Source organism: Rousettus aegyptiacus, unplaced genomic scaffold (assembly GCF_014176215.1).
Source record: "Rousettus aegyptiacus isolate mRouAeg1 unplaced genomic scaffold, mRouAeg1.p scaffold_m13_p_4, whole genome shotgun sequence".
In the NCBI taxonomy this organism is placed as follows: Eukaryota; Metazoa; Chordata; class Mammalia; order Chiroptera; family Pteropodidae; genus Rousettus; species Rousettus aegyptiacus.
In genome coordinates this window covers 41,220,426-41,228,571 of record NW_023416307.1, presented here as the reverse complement: position 1 = coordinate 41,228,571, position 8,146 = coordinate 41,220,426, and positions in this window count along the sequence as shown.

Genomic DNA, 8,146 nt, shown 5'->3' with positions numbered 1-8,146 from the left:
ACTCACTCTGAATTTGGGATAAATTCTGCCTCCGGCTGGTCTGAAGTCTTTCCTTTTGCACTATCTATGAAGAAATGGTTTGCTAAGCAAATAAATAGTGCAGGACAAATTACAGAGACAGGTCTGGCTTACTTAAAACATTTTTTAAGAACTTTAAAAATCACTTTAACAGCCCCATTCAGAGAACGTTAATGAGATCATTACAGCTGGTCCTTATCTATTTATTTCAACATTTCAGTTTTCCAAGCACCTTCATACACATTATCTGGTGTGACCTGTGGGTGGAGATCATGTTACTTTTCAGTCTTCAGTAACTGACTTAAGGCCTGGCACATAGTAGGTACTTAATAGTTGTGAAATGAGTGGACGTAGACATGGCAAATAATATTAGTTCCATATTACAGGTGAGCAAATGAGACTGACTTGTATCTAACGTATCTCAAGGTGTCACTACTACAGCTGGACCAGCCACATGGCTAGTAACGTGAAACCGGGTTCGAACCATTCCTTGCTCTCTGGGATGCAGGAGCATGGGGGGCTTTTGTGAGCAGGCCTAACTCTGACTCAGCTCAGGCCCGGCATACGTGTGTCCTCCCTGGTGGGAAAGAGCAGGAAGAATTGGGGACTTCTCCAAGCTAATCTGGGCACAGCTTCTCCAGGGATTGCTTCCCAAAACACAGGCCTCTCCAAGAAGGATGATCTCTGTCCTCTGGGTCTCCCCTGCCTGGATCGGGGGTACAGCAAAGGGGGGAAATGGTCGCTGTCTCTGCCTGGCCTTTGTTCTGGAGGCTCAGCCGGCTTGGAACACTGCACAGGGAAAATTCCCTGACCGTGAGATCTGCAGGCTGCACGGTCCCGGGGGAAGGCTGGGCCTGCGGCTCTTTTCGTACTGCAGCTGGGAAGAGGGGTTGGGTTTCAGCGAGCAGGGCTGGGGAAGGCAGCCTGCCTTCCTGGTGGTGGCAAAGGAGCCAGCCTTGTGAGCCAGTGATGCTGACAGCTTCCTGTCGAGAGGTGGGGGTGGGGACGGTGGGGGTGGGGGAGGAGCATGTGACTTCTCCCAACTCAGTGGTTTAGAGGGTGAAAGGCCTAAGGGAGAAGGAGAACAAGAGGGGCTATCTGGTCTGGTCTGGCTGGGGAAGTGGAAGGCAGAGCACCAAATCCTTTTTTTTGATAAATCAATTCTGCAGGCTCCTTGTCACACGGTCCAGCGAGCCTTGGTCTGGGAAGGGGGGTGTGGTGAGCCTTGGCACTCACTGGGGCTGGCTGTGGGCTGTTTGTTGTAAGTCCCCTCCCCCCAACCTGGCCACACATATCCCGAGTGCCTAACAAGGAGAAAATACAGTAGCCACAGTCCTGCTTGGTGAAGAGGAGATAGGCTCCCACTGTGACAGGGAACAGAGAGGTGGTTGGATTGAGGGCAGTGTACACATAGCTCTGACTCTCAGGCCTCCCCACCAACTGGTACCTCCAGGCCAAGTGCAACCTCGGCTAAGGAATGAGGCCTCCCACTAAAGCTCTCAGCCTTGCAAAGACCTCAAGTATCAGGCAGTGTCTAGAGATGCCTTGTTCTGTACAACAAACATTTATTGAGCACCTATTGTATATGGGCATAGAGGCACAAGTAGGATTCAGGCTTGCCTTAAGAAGATAGACTTGAGATGATAAGGTTTGAGTGTGACAGGGTACAGTGAGGCACAGAGGAGGGTACCCAGCTCAGCCTTGGGGTTCAGGGACAACTTTCTGGAGTAGATGGTGCCTCAGAGGAAGAAGAAGCCAGTAGGGAGGGGAGCTCAGTTCAGAAGGAGCTCCCTGAGGACTCAGCTTAGTAGCAGCAAATTTTCAGGAGTTTCAGATCCTACCTGGTGTGCAGTTCACCTCTTCCTCTCCACCCCTGCCCTGCCACCACTGGCCAAGAAGTGGCTTAGGACCCCATAGGTCTGCGGGAGACGGAGAGGATCAGTGAGCCAGCAGAACCTACCAGCTTCCCAGCTGTCACAGGCCTGGTGGGGTCAGGGTTTTCCGGGTCAGCTGAGCTCATTTCCCCTCTCCTGTCCACATTCCCTGTGACAGATGCATTGGATGGTAGGGAGAGATAAGGGATGGCCACTTGGGCCACCAGCCCTTCACTACCCTCCAAAAGCAACCAAGAGTCCCAAGACAAAAGTCCATGTCACCCAACACCTCACCAGCATCTGAGGGTGTGTACTGTTAGCCACCTCGGAACTTCAGATCCTAAGCCATCTCCTCTTCGGAATTTCTGGTTAGGCTCTGTCTGCCCTGTAGGTAATTTTTGTTTCAGGCTCCATGTCTATTGTTGACATAGCTCGGCATTCCATGGAGTTGGAACAGCATGCTCTCCCTTCCACTGCAGGTGCTCTGAAAAACACAGTCTGAGGGGGCGGGTGGAGAGTCTGTGTGTGTTGTCAGGCACCTCATTCTGATGGGCTCCTCCATCCAGGACACCTGCTTGTGACACTCAGAGCTGGCTCCACACAGAGGCCCTGGGAGGTCCTGGCAGTGGCCTGGGACTCTGAGGGAGCCAAGGTTCTGGAACTCTGGCTGGCTCGAAGGACAGAATTGTCCCTGCATGGAGTTCTACAGGCCTGGATTGCCACCAGAAGAGAGTGAGATGGGAACGTACCCCTCTCCAACCAGGCTGCCAGCTGCTACCTTATCTAAGGGCCCTGAGGAAGGTGAGGGAAGCTGATGCTTGGATGTCTATCAGACAGGATGACGGAAGAGTATGGTGTGGGGCGGAGCGGGTGGGAGAGGAGAAGGCTACCACCTACTGACCTTGAGGAGAGTCTGAACACTCTCCCCTGCTTTTAACCAGCGTGTTCGGTATTGGGGTTCCCTCTAGCGCCCTTTTTTTCTCTCTCCGCTAGAAAGATGTCACTTCTCTCTTTCTTAGTTTTTAGAACTATTTACATGCAGTGGATAGAGAGAGATCTGAGTGCTTGAGGACTCTGATGATTATCTCTCAGGGTCTCCTCCTGGATGTCCCCAAGAGCCTGGTTCAAAGCTCCCCACCCTTCAAGAAACCTCACTCCTGCTTCTCCACTGTATCCCTTTTCCTTCTACCCTCCCTGCTTCTTCTTCTGTCCTGCAGCCCCTGTGCCTCCAGCACGTTCTCCCTTTGGGTCTCCGAGTCTTCTTCACTTGTACACTGCATGCTGCTCGTACATATTCATCTGCCAACAAGCACTTGGGCAAACCACCTCACTTCTCTGGGCCTCAGTTTTCCTGTTTATAAAATGGTGCGAGCAGTGAGTAGGGGTGGGGAGTCCAATGGTCTTGAGAGCCCCAGCAGGCTCTGCCACCCTAAGATCTGAAATATCAACATAGCAACCTTCTGGTGCCTGGGCAGGCATTATGAAAAATGGACTACCCAGTATGTATGTTAAGGTCCTGGCCCCTTGACCCAGGGCCAGCCCAGAGCTGAGGAGCAATCAAATTTGGATTTAAATGACCACAGTTTAGATGACAGGATGGGGCACAGCCAAATAGGGATACACCGATAGGAAGGAGGGCAGCAGGGGAATAAGATGAGCCTTTCATTCTAGCCTCTCCCTTGACTAGTTCAAATACTCTTGAGCTCTGAAAAATTCCCAAATGTTTCTGAGCCAAGAATCCCCAAAGGAGTAGCTCAGTGTCTGGGGTTACAGAGACTTTGTTACTTCAGCAAAGCACACTACACGCCATTTACTGGTTTAATTTAATTATTTATGATAACACTTCAGAGTAAGAACTACACTTGTCAAAATAAAGGGGACTTTGTGCTGCAGTGACCCAAATTTTATTGTTGCATTACTTAATGCACCGAAACCCGGTAATCGGCACCAGATCTCCCTGCAACTTGGGCAAATCAGCACTGCAGGAGGAGGACTGAAATGGATTATTGCTTCCTGGGGGAATTATTTTAAACTATTCTAACAAAAAGGCATTTCGAGTCCATCCTCCCACCCCAATCGCATCTCCTCCTCTCTCCGAATAAGCTGGCTTCCAGACTCTTTTGACTGTTGGCCATTTCCCCGTGTGCCCGGGGACCACCGCCCTTCCTTTGCACATGCGGTTCCCCTCCGCCCGTGATGCCTCCCCCGCTCTCCACTAGCCAAGCAATTCCTAAACCTGTCAGCACGACAGAATCCCCTGATGAGATTTTGAAAGAATTCAGATTCCCCACTGAGTTTAAACGTCACCTCTGTGCTGCCATCCTGACTTCCAGACCCTGTCAGGCACCTCCTCCTCTGTGGTTCCCTTCGCTGTTTCCTGACGGCTTCGACTCCGTGACTGTAAGTTCCTCGAGGAGAGGGTTTTTATCTTTTGCTTCGTGACCTTGGGGGGAGCAAAGTGTCTGCCCAAGGGGGACCTCAATAGAGGGCAGCTGATTGAGGCTTGGGTGGTATTTTGAGGAACCTTAAAGTTCGTGAGAGTTACACAGACCCAGTCCAGAGCATCAGCTCCTATTCTCACGTGTACTGGGCCCTTCTCCTTCCCATCTGCTGCCTGCTGGACCACATTCTTCCTTGGGCAGACATGGCCATCTTGGCCAAAAGACTTGTGAGGACGTGAAATTCCTGGTTATGCTGTGTGGGCTTTGGAAAATGTAACTTCACAGTGGAGTATAAATGATATGTAATCTGGCCTCACCATTCACAGTAAATCTGTCAAGACCAACTTCAGGGCTCTCCCCTGAGTCCCAAGGCTAACAGTGTCTTTCAGTGCCTCCCTCAGCCCCTGCCCCTCCATTATTCACAGCAGTGACAGTGTTGATGGCAGCCCAGGTGACCCACAAGTGAATGTAGCAATGGATGCCCAAAACAAGGCGGCCCTATCCATTCATCCCATTCATTCACCCTGCATCCAAGTCTTGTATTGCTAAGTCAGGAGCCAGATCCGAAGGAGGAAGAGGAAAAGGGGGAGGGGGAGGGGGAGGAGGAGGACAAGGAGGAGGAGGAAGAGGAAGAGGGGGAGGAGGAGGAGGAGGAGGAGGACAAGGAGGAGGAGGAGGAGGACAAGGAGGAGAAAGAGGAGCAGGAGGAGTCCTGGTATCTGCTCTTAAGGGGCTGGCAGTCTCATTGGGAAGACAGAGTAGTCGTAACTCCAGTGCTCTAATCGTGGTCCCCATCTCCAACTATTCCATATGTAATAAGAATAATTTCCCACATTGTTGATGCTTAGATTTACAAAACACTTTCCATGTGGCCTGGAGTTCCTTTCATAGAGGAGAGGATTCCTCAGTTTTGTCATCTCTAAAACCGATTTGGACCAGATGAGCTCTGAGGTCCCTTCCGGCTCCAGTCCAGGTGGGTTGTTCATGAGGAACCCCTAATAGAGGAACTTCTGGGGCCCACATGCTGCACATTGATGGCTTCCTGGAGGTGTCTGCTCAGGAACCAGGAATTTTCAAGAAAGACCTAATAGGCCATAGAGTCAGAGGGGCCTTGGGAACCACTCGAACCAATAGCTCTCAACCCTGTCTGCATATTAGAATCACTTGAGGACTTTAGAAGGGAAAAATGAAACCCAAATGGATCAGAACTCTGGGAATGGGGTCTGGGCATTAGTATTTCTTAAGGGCTCCTCAGGAGACCCCAATGTGCGGCGAGGGTTGAGAACCATTGATCTTGCAAACTGGCCTATTTTACGTTTGAGGGATTTGAGGCCAAGTGAGGTGTAACCGGACCAGAGACACATGTGAGGGTGGCAACAAACAGATGCCGAGCCGCCGAAGCCCCTGCTTTGCCGTGAGGCCTGCCTGCCTCTCCACTTCTCCGTGGAGGGTTAGTTTTCTATCTCAACTCACCTCCAGAGACACTCAGTCCCTGCTATCCTTGGAGACCTTGCTCTGTCCCCATTCTGAAGACAGTGCCTAGAGCTCATTGGCCCCCCATGTGTCTTTTTCCAGTGCCCAAAGGTAGAAGGGCAGGCGGTGGCAGGTGAGGCTGGGGCCTTCAATCCACAGGCTTTCACCAGAGTCGATGGGGACTGTTTGTCTTAAACAAACAGGGCTTGTTCCAGGAAGACGTTTGTCTGTTTGGGGCAGCAGCACCATTCATCATGGTGGCTCCAGGGCTGGGAGCAAGAAGTCAGCCTTCCAGGGCCCTGGCCCACAGGGAGAGGTTTGGGGGCTGCTACCCGAGGCGCGGCCCAGAGAAGATGTCAGGAAAGCTAATGAGCGACCAGACAGCTGCAGCTTGTTAAAGAGCGCCCCGGGCCCATTGTAACTGAGACCTTTAAATATACATCATAGTCAAATAAACAGCATCCTCCCACCCAAAGGCCAGTCCCTTCAGTGCCAGCGCAGCCTACCCAGCCCCTCCTTCACCTTCCATACCTCCCTCTTTCCTTGACTGGAAAAGACCAGATTACAACTGGGAGAGAGAGACGGGGCCAAGTTCTCTGACCAACCCTCTTCCCACCTCCCTCTAAATAGAAACAGAACAAGCCCCTTCACAGATCCTGTCATCCTAATGAGGTCCCATGGGTCACAGAAAATCAGGATGGCACTGTAGGTTCCTGAAGAAACTTCATAGGACATGTCTCTCATGGGTCAGAACTTCTGGAGCCACTGAGACCTAACCTGGAATGTGTGGTCCCTGGTTTTCTACTCCTACTCCTCCCACCTCAGATGTCACCACCTCTGGGAAGCCCTACAGACTTACCTAGGCAGAGCTGGTGGCCTATATCCTGCTCTGAATAGATGAGAGGTTCAAGCCTCTGGGAGCACTTTAAGCCCAGGCGAATCTAGGGATCTATGTCCTCTGCCACCCTGAGCTCCTTGAGAGCGGGAACCAGTTTTTATTCAGGCCCGGATCCCCAGAAACTAGCACAGTGCGTGACACCGTGGAGGACTTCAGTAAGTCTGTGCGGAAGTGAACCCTGCTCACCACTCGTCCCCTTGTTAATGCTTTCATCCATCCATCTGATCACATTAGGTGCCCAGGGTATACATGGTAGAGTGGGCAATTATGGATCTGCAGCAAAGTGTACTGGCAGGAAGGAGCCCAGGTAGGAAGGAGCACAGGGCTGTTCTCAGAGTAGTGTCTGTTGGAGAGGGATATTTTTAGGTCCATTACAGAAGGGACCCTGTCTATGAAAAGTCTAATTTAAGAGTGGAGAAACAGAAGTGGGAAGGCAAGACAGGACAACAAAATGGAGGGCAACGCTGTCCCTTACCAGAGCCCGTCTCTTCACCAGAGGGGGCCTCAGTTTCCCAGTGTCCTCCCCCTCATCACAGCGAACCTCATCTCCCCGCAGCCATCACCAGATAGCTTATTTCCCCACGGCACACTCTACCTCACCTCAGCGTGCCACTCAGCATACTACATCATACTTCTTCACAAATACATGTAAATGCCGTGTGTGGAGTTGAAGCTCCAAGGCCCTGCCATGGTCAACAGAAGCAGTCTTGTTTCTAAGCCACTGGATGCAAGGGAGGAACTAGAGGGGAGAAGAGAAGCTGTGACCAAGCAAAGAGAATGGGTCTCTGTGTGACCACAGGTAGAAGCTTGGGCCAGCCCAACCACCTATTGACCTGGACCAGGTGGCAAAGCTTTCTGACATAGACATTCCTAACAAGTGGACGTTCCAAACAAGTAGACATTCCTAAAAAGGGTTAGTGGGTGTGCATGTGATTGCCTGTATGTGAAGTGACATCTACTAAACATTCATTAGTTTTTATAGGCATTGTGCTAGGTGCTATATATATATATATATTCAATTTTTATAAACTCTTGTGGGGATGGTATAATTAAATTTATTTTTCAAATAAAGAAACTTGACACTTATCCAGCATTATATAGCTTGTAAATTGAAGAACCAAGGAGCTGGGATTTGAACCCTGGTCTTTCCAACCCCACAATCTCAGACTTCGAATAAGCCAAAGATCTTGTGCTGACCATGGAAAAGGCAGCGCCTAATTGCAGGGCCGGTCAGACAACCTCTAGCTAAAATCAATCATAAGCATCCTGCCCTAGGGATGATCCAGAAATAGTCAATGCTGCTGACCACATATCACATATCTCTGGGTACCAGGGTTGGTACGAGAAGCATCGCTGCCTGAGGATACCCAGTATTAGCAGCCATTTCTCCAGGTGATAAACGGAATAGGCACCTCATGCATATTTGCTGTATTCAGGTTCCT